This window comes from Miscanthus floridulus, chromosome 1 (assembly GCF_019320115.1).
Source record: "Miscanthus floridulus cultivar M001 chromosome 1, ASM1932011v1, whole genome shotgun sequence".
Lineage (NCBI taxonomy): Eukaryota > Viridiplantae > Streptophyta > Magnoliopsida > Poales > Poaceae > Miscanthus > Miscanthus floridulus.
Genome location: NC_089580.1, coordinates 9,997,968 through 10,020,305, shown reverse-complemented (window position 1 = coordinate 10,020,305; position 22,338 = coordinate 9,997,968). Strand labels below are relative to the sequence as shown.

Sequence of the window (22,338 nt, the reverse complement as noted above, 5' to 3'; positions counted from 1 at the left end):
GCTGCCGCCCAATGTAGGCTAGTTGACGAGGCAGACGACGCGAGGCGCGGGTTGGGTCTGGTGCGACCGTGCGAGGCGTGAGGTGTAGGGGCGCACGACGTGAGGCAGGAGGCGCAGGGGTGCATGGCACACGCGCACGAGAGGTTCTATTTTTGAGTAAAGTGCGAGGCACGAGGAGCATGACGTGCAGCGCGAGGCAGGTCCATCCTATCCGGACGGACGGACATCCTGATAGGACCATACTTGTACAAGGGGCCACTTATACTGCCCCCCCCCCCCGCGAACACCCCCCAAGGATTAATTCGAGATCCACGTTCAGGAAAAAAGCAATATCCCACTAATATATACCCCTTGTTGACAACATAAAACAACATAAATACCACAATAATCACTTGTACACAAATGTACTCATGCGACCTCGCACCCACGGAAAGGTTGTGCCTCTTGCATTTTCCATCTAGCTTGTAAAAAAAAGGGGTCCACTACATTACCGTGTATCGAGGTGTAAAGAAGACACTCTTTTTTAACCTTTTGAATTTGGACATATCTAGGAAATCATGGCTGATTCACGAGTAGACTGAAGGAAAATTTCCACGCGCGTTTCCTAATCGAGCAATACATGAATACTTGACCTGTCCTGAAATTTGTATGCGCGCATTTAAATTTGTCACAAATTATTAATGTCTCTCGCCAACTCAAATATGGTAATCAACAAGAATTATATGTGTCATTTGTTTTACCACATAATATGTCATAAAAATGTTTAGATATCTTATATTTTAGGATAAAAGGAGTACACATCATTAGATGTTTCCCTTTGCAGTAATCACAAATCCACAAACCAGAAGGAACATGCTAAAACTATTAAAGTTGTTTTGTGAGGAAAGACAAAATAGAAGTGGATAACCTATGCACATGACAAAATGCTAACCGGCATGCTGGCTTGAGCTCTTGGTAGGACTTTTTGCCAACAAAATGCCCTAGGAAAATATGGCAACACCAAGGCTGAAAACAGTCGAAAACGATTTTCGATTGGTAAGCTCACCAGATTTTTAATTTAATTATAATATAAAATAGTACTAAAGAATTTTAAAACATCAAAATTTTAATTGTCAAAATAGTGAAAATGAACATTTATCATTCATTTCTTATGAATAGGATCGTTTATTTTTGTTTTTAGCCCTACAATAGACATCGGCTTACACGGTACTCCTCACTTGTTTTCCTTGCATGAATAGGAGTACATGTTAGATCTTTCCCTTGCAGTAACTACAAATCAACAAATTAGATGAAATATGCTAAAACTATTAAAATTGATTTTGTGAGGAGATGCAAAATATAAGTGGATAACCTATGCACACCACAAAATAATCGACGCATTGGCTTGAGCTCTTGGTAGGACTTTTTGCCAATAAAATGCCCTAAGGATAAGATGGCAACACCAAAGCTAAAAACGGTTGAAAACGCTTTCCGATCAGTCGGAAGCTCATCGTAATTGTAATTTAAGTATTCAAATATAATATAGAATAATACTGAAAAAATTTAAAACATTAAAATTTTAATATGATGGCAATTAAAAGCAGACATTTATCATTTTTATTGAAAACAATTCCTTATAAATGGGATCTTGTATTCCTCACTTGATGCAATTTAGTCTTGGAGGAGTTAGAAACTCACAATGAAATCAAACTTATGAAATACCTTGCTCGATACATGAGGTAGTGGCCATGTACCGAGCAAGGTATTGCAGGATTATATCAACTCTACTGATGAGTAATAAAAAGTCCCTTTTTCTCTCCGGAAAAAAGTAGTGGCCACTACAAGTTTTAGCACTAAAGGTACATTTAACCCTTGCCACCTTTTTCTATAAAAAGAGAAATCTTTCATCAAAAAGAAAATAAAAAAGGAAATTTTTTCATAAAAAATAAAAAAGAGAAATATGTTCTGTTGCACTGTTTTAATAGTACTTTTTAGCGACCAAATCAGTATAAGCCAAATTTCACGGAAACGAACAGCAGTATCCTTTTAGGTACCGTTTAGTTCTCTCCCAAAATGCCAAATTTTTCAAGATTCTCCGTCACGTCGAATCTTTGACGCATGCATGAAGTATTAAATATAAATAAAAAATAAAATTAATTACACAGTTTAGACAAAATCCACGAGACGAATCTTTTAAGCCTAATTAGACTATGATTGGACACTAATTACCAAATAACAACAAAAACTGCTACAGCGTCATTTTGCCAAAAATTTCGGCATCTAAACATGCCCTTAGTCTTTCTTGCGTTTCGCTTTTCGTGTGCAAACGGCGTGAGCAGCACACAGTATCGCAAACAAACTTGGCAATGGCAACTATAGGCCAGAGGCCAGCCCACACTGTGGAGCCGATAAGAGCCGCTCCACCTCTGCCGCCGCGCCGCTCGAAGCCGCCCGCCCATCGCATCGCACTCGCGCGAGACGAGACCGCCAATCCTGACCCCTGACCCGAACGCCGCCGCAGCGGAGAAGAGAGGGAGAGTTGTGTGCGATACGCACGCCTCTCGCCGCCGCCTACCCTCCCGAACGCCCCCGACCAAACGCCTCTTATCCTCCCGGCATCAAAATCGCCCGAAATCTCTCCGGATTCGCGTGCGCGGGCTGTGGACAGATCGGGGGCGGAGGAGGCCAGGGCCTGGGCGGGCCGCAATGGTGGTGATGGAGGGTAATGGCGGCGCCGGCAAGATCACCATTGGCGTCTGTGTCATGGAGAAGAAGGTCGGGATCTTGACTCTCTGGTCTGTTGAGGTTTTTCTTTTTCTTCTCCTTGGTGGTTCACGGATTCTCGCGAACACATGGATGCTAGATGCTGTCTTGTCTTCCTGGTTATTGATGGATTCGTGTTCTTGCTCTTCCAGCGCGTGCGTCTCGATTTCCAGCGCGTACGTCTCGATTGGCCGGCTCTTGCTCCTGGATTTCTCAAAGAATGCGGGATGCGGGAGCTTCGTTGTTGCCTCTGGAACATGTCCTCGTCTGATCAAATTATTAATTCTTCTTTTCTTCAGGTGTTCTCTTCTCCAATGGAGCAGATTCTCGAGCGGCTCCGCGCGTTTGGAGAATTCGAGGTGTGCAAGATCCTTCCTTTTGTCCCGTCCACGCTGCATTTCCCTTTCATATTACATCAGTTTGCAAAAAGGTAGAAATCCGTGTGAGATTGAAGTTTGCCCGTGGGATGAGTAAATGGGTGGATGGCGTCTAACTGAACTTGATCTTACTTTTCTTCTGAAAATTTCCATTGCGAGACATCCGTGAATCTTCGTGGATACCAATTTATTCTGAATCTTTTCGAATAGTACGTGTGGTCCCTATCAAAGTGGCCGCTTTTGTGGGTTGCACCCAGAATTTCTAGGATATGGCATATATGTCCCTGAATATGTACTTTTTTGGAGGACTAAATGGTCGCTGAATGATATGGTCGCTGAATGATTCTTGGTATATTTTATTTTGGAGGACTATAATCTGTTCACTTGCTTTACTGATAGTTTGAGCACCGCATCAATTAAATTAGAAGTTTTGCACTTGAGTGGTTGATATTCTCATGATATTATATGCCCAACGTTGACTCGTTGTACCATAAGCTGTGCATGTGGACCAGTATTCTTTATACTGTGTAGAACGCGATAAGATTTCCAACCTCTCGAAAACGATTACCCATTAGATTTGGTCTACTGCATATGCGTATACTATTAAATCTGTTAGACATACTGCTAATTCCTCTGACTTCTAGGGGACCACTGGTCACCTGGTTTTCCCCATTCAATCATTCATCAACGACTGCCTTGTAGAAAAAATATGCCAACTTTGTTTGATTAGTATCCAATCTTCAGCACATGTTTCATTTCTTCATCCATGTTTCCATTCATGGATTGTTATTGTTATATTATCTATGTCTATCTTGGTGCTTGGGAAGGTGCTAACTTTTTGTACATCGTTAGTGCTATTGTTGACTCTTCTTTTGCTTAGGTGCTCCAGGTCTTCACACCATATATTTTTTTTCTGTATATAATATTATAATTTAATGTTAATTGACTCTGGTCACTATATATTTTATATCTAATTCTAATGATTCAAAATTCTCTTACCTCTTTTGCTTCTCTTGCTTTGTTCCAGATCATCATAAATCAAACCTGTACCCTATGATTTATAATATAAGCTTAACTAACTTGGGCTACTATATATTTTGTTTCTAATAATTCCAATTATGTTCAGTGAACTTCATTTTATTAATTGAATGATGTTGAATTTCCTGTTGGGGTATAGTTGAGGGGTAAGAACGCTTGTTACAGAAACATTTCAGACCAGCTGTCATTCTTCATTGTTTAACTTATTTTGCAGATTATAATATTTGGAGATAAGGTTATTCTGGACGATCCTATTGAGATGTATGTAATGAGAACTCAGGTTATTGATAACAATCATAATTCTTTTGTGCATAGGTTTATCTACATTCTTTGTGCAACAGTCTTGACCTAAGGCTATACTGTAAGACATAATCTGCTGCTGACCTCTCACTCTTTGTTTGCTGCACAGCAGATTTGGCAATAGGTCATTCTCTGCTGTCCTAGTTGCTGTAGCAGTAGGGCAATAGGCCACCACTGGTACATTAGTTGGTAGCTAATACATCAGCCATGTCTTGGTAGTGGGCTGAGGCAGGAATTGTACTGCTAGTACTAGGAGTAGTTGGGGCTGTACTCAGCCATGCTCATGTGTACCTTATAGTTGGTACATGAGTTGTATATACTCTACCTATATGCAATGAAAACAGATAGTTCAGTTGTCAAAAACCAAAAGAGCAGAGCTCTGGCCAACGCTGGTGCTTGTGCTGTGTGTGCGTGCGCCTGTGCTCACTCCTACCTCTAGCCATAGTGAGTGAGTGTGTGTGCTGGTAAGCTTACTGCTTACCTGTGTAGGGCAGCGAGGGACCAACAAGTGGCATCGGAGCCGTACAAGTTTGCCTGCATCGCCGCACCTAGCTCGAAGACGGACGACAGCAGTGGAGCTGCAGGAGGCGACAGTGCTGCTGGGGCTGCCCAGCCACGACAGGAGGTCGTCGTGCGCACGGTGCGGGAGGTCAGCGGCACTACTTGGCCATATCTGACTCGCACCAACTATGGTGAGTGGGCGGTGACCATGAAGGTCAAGCTCAGAGCTCGACGGCTCTAGAACACCATCGACAAGGGCACCGACGTAGAAGAAGATGGCATGTCAGCGCTGGAGACCATCCTCGCTGCTGCGCCTGCGGAGTACCGGGAGCCGTTGGGGGCGAAGAAGTCTGCTAAGGAGGCGTGGGAGGCCATTGCAGCGATGCGCGTCGGCTCTGATCGCGCAAAGAAGGCGACGGCCCAGCTGCTGAAGCAGGAGTACGTCAACCTCAAGTTCAAGGATGGTGAGTCAGTGAAGGACTTCTCCCTCCCCCTGCAGTTGCTTATCAGCAAGCTAGGGAGCCACGGTGTCACCATCAACGAAGAAGATGCGGTCTCCAAGTACCTCCACTCTGTGCCGGTGAAGTAAATCCAGATCGCTCTCTCCATAGAGATGATGCTGAACCTGTCCACCCTCACCATTGAGGATGTGACAGGCCGTCTGCGGGCGGTGGACGAGCGAGCAGGCCACAACAACGACGGACAGCGGCAAGCTGCTGCTGACAGAGGAGTGGGCTGCCCAGATGAAGGAGAAGAAATCTGGGGAAGCCTCCTGCAGCAGTGGTGGCGATGGCAAGCGCCGCAACAAGGTTTCTTCGGAGAAGAAGAAGGTCGACCCCAATGCCTGCTGGCGCTGCGGGAAGACAGGCCATTGGGCAAAGGAGTGCCCAAATCAGGAGAAGAAGGCTGAGCCTCATTTGGCGCAGGCTGATGATGATGATGAGGCCACTCTCTTGATGGTGACGTTCTGTGCACTGCATGACGTTGAGGCCAAGGAGAAGGGAGAGGTGATGGCGGTGGAGGAGCACGGGAAGGCTCTGAAGGCTGTCAACCTCGACGATCCACGCGTCCAAGTCCACCTCGGACGTGTGGGCGGCGAGTAGGAGCAGCGGTGGTACCTGGACTCCGGCGCCAGCAACCACATGACAGGCTCCAAGGCAGCCTTCTCCGAGCTCGACGGCAACATGACTGGCACGGTGAAGTTTGGTGACGGCTTAAGGGTGGCGATCCGAGGGCGCGGCACCATCATCTTCAGGCAGAACGGCGAGTACTGCGCGCTGACGGATGTATATTACATCCCGCAGATGTGTTCAAGCATCATTAGCATTGGCCAGCTGGATGAGCGCGGCAGCGAGGTGCTGATCAAGGACGGCGTCCTCAGGATCAGGGACCGGGAGCAGCGGCTTCTTGCCAAGGTGAAGAGGTTCCGGAACCGGCTGTACCTGCTCGACTTGGAATGTGGAGAAGCCCATCTGCTTGGCTGCACAGCGCACGGAGGAGCCGTGGCTGTGGCATGCCCGCTATGGCCATCTCAGCTTCGATGCCCTCGGCAAGCTGGAAAAGATGGTATGGGGGCTGCCTCACATCGAGCACGCAGGCGAGCTGTGTGACAGCTGCCTGGCCGGGAAGCAAAGAAGGCTGTCGTTCCCAAAGATGGCGAAGTACCGCGTGGCAGAGGCCCTCGAGCTGGTCCATGGTGACATCTGCGGGCCGATCACGCCGGCGACGCACGGCGGGTGCAAGGACTTCATCTTGCTGGTGGATGACTGTAGCCGGTTCATGTGGCTGCTGCTTCTGACCAGCAAGACCGAGGCAGCAAAAGCGGTCAAGAAGTTCAAGACGCGTGCGGAGGCGGAGAGCGGCAAGAAGCTGCGCGTGCTGCGGACTGATCGCGGCGGCGAATTCACCTGTGTAGAGTTTGCAGCGTACTGCGCGGATCAAGGTGTGGTGTGCCACCACACCGCGTCGTACACGCCGCAGCAGAATAGCGTGGTGGAGAGGCGCAACCAGACAGTGGTCGGCATGGCGAGGTCGATGATGAAGGCTAAGAAGATGCCGGCGGAGTTCTAGGGAGAGGCGGTGACCACGGCGGTGTTCATCCTCAACTGCGCTTCCACCAAGGCCCTGAAGGGCAAGACGCTGTTCGAGGCTTGGCATGGACGCAAGCCGAATGTGTCCTTCCTCAGGACATTTGGCTGTGTTGGCTATGTCAAGAACACAAAGCCCCACCTCGACAAGCTGGAGGACATTAGCACGCCCATGGTGCTATTGGGCTATGAGGAGGGCAACAAGGCCTATCGGCTCTATGATCCCAAGGGAGGCAGGGTGGTGGTCTCTAGGGATGTAGTGTTCGACGAGACGACTGCTTAGGATTAGGAGGATCAAGGCACCGGGGAAGCTGTTGGTGTCAGCAACACATTTGTTGTCGAGCACTTGGTGATCAAGGAGGAGATGATGGCGCTGGAGAGCAGGCTGCTGCTGGAGAGCAGTCTCTACTAGCAGCCTCTACCAGCAGCGGCGCATTCACCTCCACCACAGTCCCCTGTGGCGGCAGCACAGGGGACACCCCCACTGGAGTTCGCATCACCACCCACCGACATCGACGAGTTCGTGGATGCTTTCCATGACGGCGAGGAGGTTCGGTTCAGGCGGGTGGACAACCTTGTCGGCAAAGGGGGAGCTCCTGGGTGATGGGATAAGTCTCATGTGTGGGCTGGTCTTTATGGGGCTGTGCTGGTCACATGGTCCTTGTGGCTGCATGGTCTGTTTTTTGGACAGCATCTTAAACTAGAGGACAACATCTTAGACTAGCATCTTAGACTAGCATCTTGGCATATGTTTGGCTGGCTAGTAGCCTATAAATATGTACCCCCAACCCCTCAGGTTGGCATGGCATTGAGAAATAAACCAGAAAATTGCCCTAACTTCTAGTGTCATCCTCTCTCGATGAGAGTAAGAATTCTGCTACCACCAAGAGTAAGAATTCAACGACTAACAACTGGTATCAGAGCCGTACTATCCTGTAGCCTGAGCATCTCCTGCTCATCTCCTTTCTCAGCCGCACAACAGCCCTAGCTAGGAGCAGCAGCAGCTCCGGCCGCTCCTGCTCACTCCTCTCCCTCTGCGCAGACGAGCAGCAGTTCATCTAAAGCAGCCCTCTCCCCACGCAGCAGCCCCCCCGGTAGCGCGTCATATCCGCAGGACAGTCTCAGCGCTCGGTCGCCTCGAGCACGCGGCGTCGGCAGGAGGCCAAACTTGCCGCGGCAGAGGAACGCGAGCGAGCGGCGGCAGAGACCGCTGCGGCGGCGGCAAGGGCGTCGAGGCTGGCAGCGGCGGAGCTGGCAGCAGCCAGAGCGGAGGCGGAAGCAGCGGCGGCGGCAGCAGAGGTCGAGGCCCTGCGCGGCAGCATCAGCAGCTCCGTTTCTGCTGACGACAGCGCCGACGCGGACCTCGAGTTGCTGGGGAGGGAGGCAGGACGAGCGGGGGCGGCGCAGTGGGCAGCCGCGCATGCCCACGAGCGCGGCGGTAACCTCGACAGGCGCGGACGCGCCGGTGGCGCTCCTGGAGGAGGTGCGCACGGCGGCGGCGCTCCTGGAAGAGGCGCGCACGGCGGCGGCGCTCCTGGAGGAGGCGCGCACGGCGGCGGCGCTCCTGGAGGAGGCGCGCACGGCGGTGGCGCTCCTGGAGGAGGCGCACGGCGACGGTGGCGGACGGGTCGATGGAGAGCGCGGCCTTCACAGGCAGCGTGGCTCTCTCCTCGGATCGGTACCGTGGTTACCACGGGCTCCAGGCTGTCGTCAGGGACGTCGGCCTCGACGGTGGGTGGCCTACCCTCACCAAGACCAACTACGTCGAGTGGGCTGCGGTGATGAGGGTAAAGCTCTAGGTGCGGCACATGTGGGAGGCAGTCCGGTACGGCGATGTCGACTACGACCTAGATCGACGGGCGCTGGATGCCCTCATCGCTGCAGTCCCGCCTGAGATGCAGTTCTCGCTTACCAACAAGCGGACTGCCAAGGAGGCTTGGGACGCCATCGCTGCGGCACGCATCGGCAGCGACCGCGCCCGCAAGTCCACACTGCAGGCACTTCGCAAGGAGTGGGAGAACCTGGCCTTCAAGCCAGGTGAGGATGTTGATGACTTTGCTCTCCGTCTCAACACTCTGTTGCAAAAGATGGTGCAGTTCGGCGATGACACCTACGGCGAGGAGAGAGCTATCGAAAAGCTCTTCCGCTGCGTCCCCGAGAAGTACAAGCAGATGGCTCGCTCGATCGAGTCCTTGCTGGATCTCTCCACGATGTCGATCCAGGAGGCGATAGGCCGTCTCAAGGTCGTCGACAGCGATGAGCCACCGTCTCTCTCGGGGCCCATCACCACTGGCGGGAAGCTCCTTGTCACTCGGGAACAGTGGGATGCCTGCCAAGGTGACCGGAAGAAGGGGGAGCCTTCTTCCACGACTGACAGCCGCAAGCGTGGCAAGGCGCGCAGAGACGCCCAGGCTGAGGCCGAGGGTGATGCCCGCAGAGGCGCCCAGGGCGGCGCCGCCGGCAAGCACAAGCCGGCACGAGACGACGCCTGCCACAACTGCGGCCAGCTTGGCCATTGGGCCAAGGACTGTCGACAGCCACGACGCGGCCAGGCCCATGTCGCACAGGCGGAGGAGGAGCCGACTTTGTTCATGGCACATGCAAGCATCGAGCTACCTCCAGCGGCACCGGCCGCAGCGGCTCTCCTCCACCTTGACGAGCCAAAAGCACACGCCCTCCTCGGCGACGGCTCCGGCAACGGCAAGACTGACGGGTGGTGCCTCGACACCGGCGCCACCCATCACATGACCGGTCGACGGGAGTTCTTCACCGAGCTTGACTCTGGCGTCCGAGGCTCCGTCAAGTTTGGAGATGCCTCCGGCGTGGAGATCAAGGGCGTCGGCTCCGTCATCTTCACCACCGTGTCTGGTGAGCACAGGCTGCTCACCGGAGTCTACTACATCCCCGCGTTGAGGAACTCCATCATCAGCTTGGGACAGCTGGATGAGAACGGTTCGCGCGTGGTGGTTGAGGATGGAGTCATGAGGATTTGGGATCGCCGTCGCCGCCTTCTCGCCAAGGTATCCAGAAGCGCAAATCGACTCTACGTCCTTAACATGCAGGTGGCACAACCCCTCTGTCTCGCTGCTCGTCGGGACGACGAGGCGTGGCAGTGGCACGAGCGTTTCAGGCACCTTCACTTCGAGGCCCTGAAGTGGCTCAGTGCCACGGAGATGGTGCGAAGCCTGCCGTGCCTCGACCATGTGGAGTAGCTCTGCGACGTCTGCGTGTTGACGAAGCAGAGACAACTCCCCTTTCCCTAGCGGGCGAGCTTTCGAGCCAAGGAGAGGCTCGAGCTTGTGCACGGGGACTTGTGTGGCCCGGTGACACCGGCCACACCGGGAGGACGACGCTACTTCCTGCTGCTCGTCGACGACCTCTCCCGCTACATGTGGGTGATGGTCCTCGGCAGCAAGGGAGAGGCTGCGGACGCCATCAGGCGCTCGCAGGCTGCTGCGGAGGCGGAGTGCGGCCGCAAGCTACGCGTGCTGCGCACTGACAATGGCGGCGAATTCACGGCGGCTGAATTCGCGTCGCACTGCGCTGATGAGGGCATTCAGCGCCACTACTCCGCGTCGTACAGCCCACAGCAGAACGGCGTCGTCGAGCGGCGCAACCAGACGGTTGTGGGGATGACTCGGGCCCTTCTCAAGCAGAGGGGGATGCCGGCTGTCTTCTGGGGAGAGGCGGTGGTGTCGGCCGTCTACATCCTCAACCGCTCGCCTACCAAGGCGCTCGACGGTAGGACGTCGTACAAGGCTTGGCATGGGCGCAAGCCGGCAGTCTCCCACTTGCGGGTCTTCGGCTGCCTCGCGTTCGCCAAGGAGCTTGGCCACATCAGCAAGCTCGACGACAGGAGCACTCCGGGAGTGTTCATCGGCTACGCGGAGGGCTCGAAGGCCTACCGCATCCTCGACCCGAAGACACAGCGTGTGCGCACGGCGCGCGACATTGTGTTCGACGAAGGGCGAGGATGGGCGTGGGACGACGGCTCGGCTCCGACGTACGACGACTTCACTGTCGAGTACGTCCACTTCGAGGGAGCTGGGGGAGTAGGCAGCTCTTCTTCGGCAAGCACGTCTACCCCAGTCCCTGAGCCTCCACCGACCCCGGCGCCTGTTACTCCGACAGCACCACGCTCTCTAGCCAGGACCTCGGCTGCGATGAGTCCTTCGCCGGCTCCACCACAGCCGGCACCGCCACGCACTCCAGCACCGACAGGCACGTCTACTCCAACACCAGCTCGTGTCGAGCACAGCCTGGTTGAGCTCGCTACTCCGCTCTCTCACGACGAGGAGCGTATCGACGCGTACCATGACGGCGAGCCGTTGCGGTACCGTACGATGGAGAACCTTCTCGGCGACCAGCCGGTGCCGGGACCGGTGCCTCACGACCTGGAGGCGCAGTTGCACCTTGCGTGTGACGACGGCGAGCCTCGGTCGTTTGCAGAGGCCGAGAGACACGCGGCATGGCGCGCCGCGATGCAGTTGGAGATGGATGCGGTCGAGAAGAACCACATCTAGGAGCTTGCTGACCTTCCTCGTGGTCACCGCGCGATCACCCTTAAGTGGGTGTACAAGCTGAAGAGGGATGAAGCCGGCACCATCGTCAAGCACAAGGCTCGCTTGGTGGCACGAGGTTTCGTGCAGCAAGAGGGGGTCGACTTCGACGACGCCTTTGCTCCCGTGGCACGGATGGAGTCCGTGCGACTCCTCTTTGCGCTAGCTGCCCGGGAGGGCTGGCGTGTTCATCACATGGACGTCAAGCCGGCGTTCCTTAACGGCGACTTGAAGGAGGAGGTCTACGTGCACCAGCCGCCGGGATTTGCGATCCCCGGCAAGGAGGGCAAGGTGCTCCGCCTGCGCAAGGCCCTCTATGGCTTGCGGCAGGCACCGAGGGCGTGGAATGCCAAGTTGGATTCCACGCTAAAGGGGATGGGCTTTGAGCAAAGCCCGCACGAGGCGGCCATCTACCGATGGGGCAGTGGTGGAAATGCTCTGCTGGTGGGTGTCTACGTCGACGACTTGGTGATCACCGGCACCAAGGATGCGGAGGTGGCGGCATTCAAGGAAGAGATGAAGGCCATCTTCCAGATGAGTGACCTGGGGTCTCTCTCCTTCCACCTGAGAATCGAAGTGCACCAGACCGCCTACGCCAAGCGCGTCGTTGAGCTAGCTGGGCTCACCGACTGCAACCCAGCTCTCACTCCGATGGAGAAGAGGCTGAAGCTGAGCCGCGACAGCACGACGGAGGAGATGGATGCTACGCAGTACCGGCGTCTTGTGGGGAGCCTTCACTACCTCGCCCACACACGGCCGGACTTGGCATTCTCCGTCGGCTACGTTAGTCGGTTCATGCAGCGACTGACGACGGAGCACCAGCAGGCTGTGAAGAGGATCATCCGCTACGTTGCGGGGACTCTCGATCACGGCCCCTACTACCCTAGGTGCCCTGGGGCGGCACACTTCGTTGGGTACAGCGACAGCGACCACGCCGGCGACATCGACACCAGCAAGAGCACGAGCGGGATCCTCTTCTTCCTCGGCAAGTGCCTCGTTAGCTGGCAGTCGGTCAAGCAACAGGTGGTGGCCCTGTCCAACTGCGAGGCCGAGTACATAGCGGCCTCCACCGCTTCGACTCGGGCGCTCTGGCTCGCTCGACTGCTCGGTGATCTCCTCGGCAGAGACACTAGAGCGGTGGAGCTCAGGGTGGACAACAAGTCCGCTCTGGCCCTGGCAAAGAACCCCGTGTTCCATGAACGCAGCAAGCATATCCGGGTGAGGTACCACTTCATCCGAGGCTGTTTGGAGGAAGGAAGCATCAAGGCGAGCTACATCAACACCAAGGGCCAGCTTGCGGACCTGCTCACCAAACCCCTTGGGAGGATTAAGTTCCTTGAGCTCTGCTCCAGGACCGGGATGGTTCAACTTTCCCACAGGATGACGCACAAGACTTAGGGGGAGAATGATGGAATAAGTCTCATGTGTGGGCTGGTCTTTGTGGGGCTGTGCTGGTCACATGGTCCTTGTGGCTGCATGGTCTGTTTTTTTGGACAGCATCTTTGACTAGAGGACAGCATCTTAGAGGACAACATCTTAGCATCTAGGACATCTTAGACTAGCATCTTGGCATATGCTTGGCTGGCTAGCAGCCTATAAATATGTACCCCCAACCCCTCAGATTGGCATGGCATTGAGAAATAAACCAGAAAATTGCCCCAACTCCTAGTGTCATCCTCTCTCGATGAGAGTAAGAATTCTGCTACTATTAAGAGTAAGAATTTAGCGACTAACACTGGGCTGGCTAGCCAACTTCTGGATGACCCAGAACTACTACTTGTCAGCGCAGAGGAGCCGCCGACGTTCACAATGGCTGAACGCGACGCCAATTGGCGTCGGGCGATGTTGGAGGAGATGAGGACGATCTAGGACGATGGGACATGGGAGCCGGTGGATCCGCCGGTGGGCTGTAGGCCGATCGGGTTGAAGTAAGGCTCGGCTCGCCGCCCGCGGCTTCGTGCAGCGTGAGGGCATCGACTTCGAGGAAATCTTTGTTCCGGTGGCGCGAATGGAGTTCGTTCGCTTGCTGTTGGCCATGGCAGCAGCGAAGGATTGGCGCATCCACCACCTCGATGTCAAGTCTGCGTTCCTCAACGGCGAGCTCGCGGAGACGGTATTTGTCAAGCAAGATCCGGGCTTCGTCATCAAGGGCGCTGAGCACAAGGTGCTCAAGCTGCGCAAATCGCTCTACGGGCTGCGACAGGCCCCTCGGGCGTGGAATGCCAAGCTCGCTGCCACCTTGGGAGAGCTTGGGTTCACTCGCTGCGCCACAGAGCACGCGCTGTACATGCGGCGACGGGGGAAGGAGGAGCTCGTTGTCGGCGTGTATGTGGACGACTTGATCGTTACTGGAGCGCGGGCGGAGGACATTGACGGCTTCAAGCGCGAGATGGCTGCTCGTTTCAAAATGAGCGATCTCGGCGCGCTCTCCTACTACCTCGGCATTGAGGTAAGGTAGGGGAAGGAGCACATCTCCCTGGGCCAGCGCGCCTATGTGGAGAAGCTGCTGGAGCGCAGAGGCATGGCGGAGTGCAAGACGTGCGCAACTCCAATGGAGGAGCGGCTGAAGCTGTCTAAGCACAGCATGGCGGCGAAGGTGGACGCGACGCGCTACCGGAGCATCGTCGGCGGGCTGCGCTACCTCACGCATACTCGGTCGGGTATGTTAGTCGGTTCATGGATGAACCGCGTGAGGATCACTGGACGGCGGTGAAAAGGTTGCTGAGCTACGTCAAGGGGACGCTCGATCAAGCGATCATCTTCCCCAAGAATGGCGGCAAGGGTGGGCTGCGGCTCACGGTCTTCAGTGAGGCACCCCCAAGGCAAAGGAAGGTGAGCCAGAGCTCACTGTTTTCAGCGACGCAGACATGGCGGGCGACATCGACGGGCGACGGAGCACCTCTGGTGTGCTTGTCTTCCTTGGAGCAGCCCCCATCGCCTGGCAATCGCTGAAGCAGAAGATTGTGGCGCTGTCAACGTGTGAGTCGGAGTACGTCGCAGTGGCCACGACGGCGTGTCAGGCTGTCTGGTTGCGCTGGCTGCTGGGCGAGCTGACCGGCGAGGAAGCTCACCCGCTAGCTCTGATGGTGGACAATTAGCCCGCCCTCGCCCTCGCCAAGAATCTTGTCCTCCACGACCGAAGCAAGGACATCGACATCAAGTTCCACTTCCTCCGGGACCGCGTCGATGGAGGGCAGATCGTCATCGTGTTTGTTGAGACCGGCAGATAGCTCGCTGACATCCTCACCAAGTCACTCGGGCGTCTGCGGTTCATGGAGCTGAGGAAGATGATTGGCATGGATGAGGTCAAGGCTTTGGGTTAGCAGCAGGATTAGGGGAAGAATTGTAAGACATAATCTGTTGCTGACCTCTCACTCTTTGTTTGCTGCACAACAGATTTGGCAATAGGTCATTCTCTACTGTCCTAGTTGCTGTAGCAGTAGGGCAATAGGCCACCATTGGTACATTAGTTGGTAGCTAATACATCAGCCATGTCTTGGTAGTGGGCTGATGTAGGAATTGTACTGCTAATACTAGGAGTAGTTGGGGCTGTACTCAGCCATGCTCATGTGTATCTTATAGTTGGTACATGAGTTGTATATACTCTACCTCTATGCAATGAAAACAGGCAGTTCAGTTGCCACAAACCAAAAGAGCAGAGCTTTGGCCAACGCTGGTGCTTGTGCTGTGTGTGCCTGTGCTCACCCCTTCTTCTACCTCTAGCCATAGTGAGTGAGTGTGTGTGCTGGTAAGCTTACTGCTTACCCATGCAGGGCAGCGAGGGACCAACATATACGTACTGTTGTCTTACTGAGTTTAGGAAATGGGAGTAGTATCTTACCTATCCACCATTTTGTTTTCAGTTGGCCAAACTGTGATTGTTTGATTGCCTTCTATTCCTCCGGTTTTCCTCTGCAAAAGGTTCAAGCATATGCTGCTTTGAGAAGGTATGATTTTTATTTTCTATTGCTTTATAAAACTCTTTCAAATGGTAACTGTTCTTGTAACTTACATCTCAATTTTTTTAATAATGTATTAATGCTGAGGGAGAGAGGGACGTAGGGGCATCAGCATTTATTTGTTTGCTTTGCAAGCTTCTAACAACCTCATCCTTTGAGTGACCTATTTGTATTCATTCTGCATATCTGTTTCCATATAACAAGCTTAATAAAGGAATAAAAGAATGAGACTCCTGTTGCTTAGTTTTGGGGCACAATTTGCAGTAGCTTTTTCCTTAGGAATGCAACTACTTCTGGGAAAGCAGTACTGTTGAGGAGGGCAACTATTAATACTTTGGGAGGCAAACTATGTGCTTTTATGGGCACAACAGTTACCAGTTCAGAAATGCAACTGCTAGTTGAGTGGCTACTTTGTGTTTGGGTTAATAACCCTGCCACTTTTGCCAATTGGCTGCGTCCCCCACCAAGTGATAATTTCTTTTCAACGCCACATTGTTCCACTTAACCAGCAAGGCAACTATTGTCCGATTCTCTAGTTGCAGAGATAACAACTAAGGACTAACATTTAAGTTGGTCAAGTAGTGGATGTGTATTGCACACTGCTTGAAGGAGATATGATCACTTAAAAGTCATTATTCGAAGCTCCTTGTCCTAGACATGTTTGCAGTAGCATAAAACTAAAACTTTACTAATTCTTCCTATTCAATGATCTTTTGTCTTCTTTAGTCTTTTTATCTGTAAACATGCATACCCAATTAGTCAAATCTACATGATCATTGCATAGTTGACCCTTTCTATGTACTGGGTAATCCAAATTATCATTCATGATGACTCTTGGGGAATATGATTCAAATAAAAAAAAAGTGAGGGAGTAGGCCATCCACGTATTAGCAATACCACTGGGCTTTTCTGCCCTAATTTAATAAACTAGCACTTGAAATTAAGTACTACCTTACATTCTCAGATGCGGAAACTTTATTTCTTAAGTGAATAGATGAGTTCTTTTCTGTAATTCTTGATATTCCAGTTAGTTTCCCTGACCTTGTTCTGCATGAACGGTAGGCCTTTTTTGGTGAATGAATTGGAGCCACAATACCTCCTCCATGACCGCAGAAAAGTCTACGAGGTATTGCTGTGGAATTCTTGTGTCTTCTATTGCACGTAGCTAAACTCATCCTTATCCTCTGTTCATATGCACTCATGTTTAACTTTCTATTTGTACACTATAATTGTGCTCAAAGCAGTAATCTTCTGCATGTTATCAAAATGGATAGGTGGTGTTTTTGTATAGACTAACCTTTTTTAGAAGTAATTCAGTAATGCAGGCAATGTGCATTTTAGATTACCATTGTTTCTCCCAACAATAGTCAGTAAATGGATGTGTAGCATGACGACAAACTGTGAACATTTTTTTGATTAAATGTTTACGCTAAATTATCTCCGCATAACTGATTATAGCTTTGCAGTTTTGATGACCATTGACTCTTTTGATAGACATCATTGAGAGTGAATTGCACAGTGAATCACTGGATTGCTTAGCTGATTCAAGTAGGTCATGGAACTCCGAAACTGCATCTTTAGGCTACTTGTTTAAGTGTGTCACTCTAGATCATTAGCGTGCTAAGTCATGTATAACCAATGACATGGCTTGTTGAGTTGAGCAATGCACAGGACACAACTGGTTTCAATACAGGAACCTCAATAGACTAGAGGTAGCTAAACCTCTTGTCACAGGTTCACGTCCAGTATGTTGGTCACAACTAATCCAATGTGTTGGTCTAAAAAAGAATTGACCCAATGTATTAAGATGGCTTCTTATTTATTCTCATTTTTTTTTCCTTTGAACAATTTAGCATGCTTAAGTATCTGGAGAAGTATGGAATTCCTGTGCCCAGTTATGCTGTTGTCAATAGAGAATATCCGTACCAAGAGCTTGGACTACTTCATTGAGCAAGAAGATTTTGTTGAGGTCCATGGGAAGCGGTTTTTGAAGCCTTTTGTGGAGAAACCTGTCAATGGTAATTCATCTATATATACATAATGTCATTGTAATATCTGCTATTTGCCTTATTGGATCTGAATGTTGTTTCCCTTGGTACCGTAATGGTTTTTGTGTGGCCGAGGTATGAGAGTGGCGAAAGGGATATCTGTTATTGCACTACAGATAATTAATTTCTGATCACCTATGATGATCAAATAAATGTATTCTGATTCCTTTTTTTTGTGTTTTTAACAGGGGATGACCACCGAATAATGATATATTATCCTAGTTCTGCTGGCGGTGGAATGAAGGAATTATTCAGAAAGGTGAACCTCTGACTCAAAATTGTAGTCATTTAGGAGTAATTTGCTGAGAACCAGCTGTAGTTCTGCATTTGGCTTACTTTAATGTCCTATTTGCCATTTTTATTTCTAATGTACCAGTTGCTTTGCTACTTTAGCCTACACACAAAAGTCTAAAGGTTCTTCATAATAACGATACTCCCTTGGAGTTTTATTTTTGTCATTTGAACAACTGTCTCTAAATTTCCTTTATTATTACTATATAGGAACTTGTCAAAATTTAGACATCCTGCATCCTTCAGGGATTTTAGAAATGACCTATTTGAACATCGTGGAATGGTTTGCCTTAGTCTGCCAGACTAACACCCACTATCTGTGCAATTTCTGGCATATGCATAGAAACTTAAGTGGTTGGTAAGTTAAGAACTTGAAGACTGCTTGTTAGAAATCACTCATGACACTCTGGCTCAACAACACTTAAGTGATCATAGTTTTAGGAGGTTAGGTTCCATGCAATTGCCCTGTGCATAATTGAAGTGTCAGCTCTTCTTTTTCATTCCTTTTTATGTCAAACTGTTAGGTGTCTTTCTGTAACATTTTCCTGTAATTGGAAGAGTGTATAAACATTTATGCATTGCTGAATAAATGTAGGTGGGTAACCGATCTAGTGAATTTCATCCTGATGTTAGGAGAGTGAGGCGTGAAGGTTCCTACATATATGAAGAATTCATGCCTACTGGTGGCACTGATGTTAAAGTAAGATATCTTTCACAAGTTTATTGTCTACTGATATGTGGTCTAAATGTTGTAAACCAGCTTAATTCTACATTTGTGATTTTGGTCATTCTCAAAAGCAGCAAGTAATCTTTCACTAGTTTCTTTCTACCGATATCTTTCCTTTGAGAATGTGAAGTGAAAGCAGCATATTTCCCCTTTCTTTTATATGGATGTAAATTTGTGGAATAGAATCTCACTTAATATGGAGATCATCTATTGTTCATAAAAAGCAGGCTTTGACTTCTTCCTTGTAAATCTAAATAAATAAACCATTATCCATTCTACATATTGCTGATTGTCTAGCTATAATAAACCTTTCAGGTTTACACTGTTGGCCCAGGATATGCACATGCTGAGGCACGTAAATCGCCTGTTGTTGATGGTGTTGTTATGAGGAACCCTGATGGCAAAGAAGTAATAACCCGTGCTGTACCATCTTTCTTTATTTAAATTCAATATGCATTGGTTTACTTTCAGTTATATACAAGCGTTAGGTCATAAAAGTTTAATATCATAATTATTTGTTGCACCCTCACATATATGTTTATGTATTTGTCATAGTTTGAATTTGAGATCTAGTAGTGTTTTTAAGGCGTCGCCTAGTCGTCACGTAGGCGATGAGGCGCTCGCAGGGATCAAGGCGTCCCCGACGCCTAGCCAAAATAGTGAGATATCCAAGGAGACTGGAGGCGAACCAGAGAAAAAAGATAGGGAACCAACCAGAAAGTCCATGCAAACTGCCTCCTCTCTCATTCCCACCAAATCTGGCACCGCCTGGGTCATCTGTGGCAGCAGCGGCTGATCCAAAAGGGGCTATGAAAGAGATCGATCTGAGGGAGCAGCAGCAAGAGGGAGGGAAGGAGTGGAAGGCAGGCTGTGCGCGCGCAAGCAAGAGCAGCGTGAGGGACTGAGGGAGGGAGATGCGGCGGTGCTGCACCTGCGTGAGAGAGACGCAGAGAGTGGGGGCCTCCCCTCCTGTATTTTCCACTAAAAAAAAAAAGAGAGACGCAGAGAGCTGGTCCTAGGCGGAGTGCGTAAACATGGGAGTATGCGGCTGTGTTTCCGTGAGACCGTGACCTGAGAAGGGATGTGTAAGGGAGGCCACTCGTGGGCTGGGCCAACCTCTTCTCTTTTCATTTGGCCTTTTCTGGTTTTTCTTTTTTCCTTTTTCTTTCCTCCTACCTGCTGCTATTTCCTATTTCTTAGAATGGTATAAGGCGGCAATGTTGGCACGCCGCGCCTCGCCTTACCACTTTAAAAACCATGAGATCTACATGCCAGGCTGTACATCTATTAGGTCATCGGGGCAAAAAAAAAATCCATCTATTAGGTCATGATGCTACTGTTCTCATGCATAGTGTTGTGGTTGGACGTTATATTCTGTAGTGCTATCATGTTTGCATTATGCTTCCTGGGGTTAGTTTTTTTTACATTGATGATTATTTCGTTCCTTGGGTCATGCTGAAATTTATTCTTGTTTCTGATTTATCTTGTTTTCTTAATTTTGTTACTTGAAGGTACGATACCCTGTACTTTTGACCCCTACTGAGAAACAAATGGCAAGAGATGTCTGCAATGCTTTTAGACAGATGGTAACACTACATTTTTTGTTATGAGTTTATTTCTAGAGGCATTAACACTATTTTCCTTGCTAGCATTTAATTTATATAAAAAGGGCGTACCCAGTGCAGAGAGCTCCCGCTCTGTGCAGGGTCTGGGGAAGGGTGTTATTGGCAAGCCTTACCCTCGCCTGTGCAATGCGAAGAGACCGCGACTCGAACCCGGGACCTTCCGGTCACAGGCGGTAAGACTCTACCGCTTGCACCAGGCCCGCCCTTCTAGCATTTAATTTATATAATCAGCTAAATTATTTCAGGGACGTTTTTCTGCCAACCTTCTTTGATCTTTGTTGACTATTAGTGTCGGGTTCATAAACCCAGGGTCCCCGATGGGCCCGCTTCCCAGCAAAAGCTCGGCCCAGCAGACGGCATTACAACAATGCGCGACTCCTGGGCCGGCCCAGATACCTAACGACAGGCCGGAAGAGCGATCCAGTCTCCGACCGGAAGGCCTGGCCAAGGAGGGGATAACACTCGATTATGACTCCGACCCGCTTTTTCGACCGGGAATACGCCGAACCTCTGCTCACAGCTCTTCTCCGACCGACGCGGTCGGAGCCGACTGGGAACAATCGACCGGGGACTTCCGCTCGGTGAGGATCCAAGAATCAGGCGGAGCAGATAAGGCAAGGCGCTCAAGTCAATCGCAATATCAAGGACCGTACCCTGCACACCTGCAGGACAATACCGTCAGGCCATGCCAGAAGGGTGCTTTGCAACCTTCCAGGTATGTCAGAACCCGAACAGTGTTGTGGGCGCCGGCATTTGCCTTACAGACTTACAGTGTTGTGGGCGTCGTCATTTGCCATACCAGGCGAACACGGTAAAGCCTGCCACACGCGTCTGACATAAACAGTATTGTGGGCGCCGACGACCGTCTTGTACCCGACAGCGTGGGCAACAAGACTTAGTAAAACACGAGCACACTCTCTCTCTCTCTCACTCACTTGTAAAGCCATCCCCTTCACCTATAAAAGGGGATGCGCTCTCTCCCAGCGGAGGACGGTCATTCTGACTCTCTCTCTCTCTCTGCTAAGCTTTAGACATTCTGAGCACTCGAACAGCTCCACATCTCTAGAACTCTAAAGCTATACAGAGCATACGTTCCAGTACTTAGCGTACGTTGGTGCTCCCGTCACTCTTGGCCCTTCGGTTCAGAGCCCGACTAGACCTTTAACACCCCCCTTCTTATTCCCACTCGTTTGTAACCCCACAGCAAACTTCGAGCACCTGGGCTCAGGAATAAAGTCACCGACCGACTGGAACTGGATGTAGGGCAGTATAAACCCTATGTCATTGAGTGCTAGGCCACATCCGATCACAACGCACGGCAAAACTACAAATATTTACTTGTTGGTCACTTTTCGTACCGACAATTAGCCAACAGGAAATCATGATTCAACAATGCAGGAATCAATTAGCTTGCATGCGTTTTTTCCTCGCTCTTGTCTGCCTGTTGCATGCTACTTTCCCCACTGTTCGCTCATTCTGTTTTGGCCTTTCCTTTTCTGTAACTTCTCTCTCTCTCTCTCTCTCTCTCTCTCTCTCTCTCTCTCTCTCTCTCCTTAATAGAGTGCAGCGGGGGCCTATCCTATTGTATTTCGCCTAAAAAAACAGTGCAAGCATCAAATTTTGGAATTAATGGGTTGTTTGGCTGAGAACCAAAGTCCATCCACACCGATTTTTCATGATGCTTATGTGATTTGGTTACCATTTGGATTGGTGCCAAATTGTGGCATATCCCATGATTTGGCAAGATTTTTGTCAACTTTTTGGCTAAGTATGGGAGGCAATATTGCTTACCAAAATTTGTTAATGCAATCCTCCCATGCCTTTCTATATGGTAATGTGGGCCCATCATTAACAAACCAAATTTGGTTCGCCCATGCTGTCTATTGTTTGGTTTGGCACTCTTCTGCTGTTTTCTAGAAAAAAATTGACAGCTAAATGGTCGCTTTGTTGAAATATCTAGGTTTACATTTTATTTTCAATTTGGTCAAATTCTCTAGTAGCATGTGGAGGCTTTAATCTGCAGTTGAGCTGGATGGACCTCATGTTGTTGCTTGTTGTGTAGATGGAGAACAGCGAATAATATA

General features: G+C 50.4%; 1 pseudogene; it reads left to right on the top strand.

The window, feature by feature from the left end:
• Window positions 1-2,301: 2,301 nt before the first annotated feature.
• The window catches only part of LOC136541181 (inositol hexakisphosphate and diphosphoinositol-pentakisphosphate kinase VIP2-like), a 36,607-nt pseudogene continuing 16,570 nt past the window's right edge, over window positions 2,302-22,338 (top strand).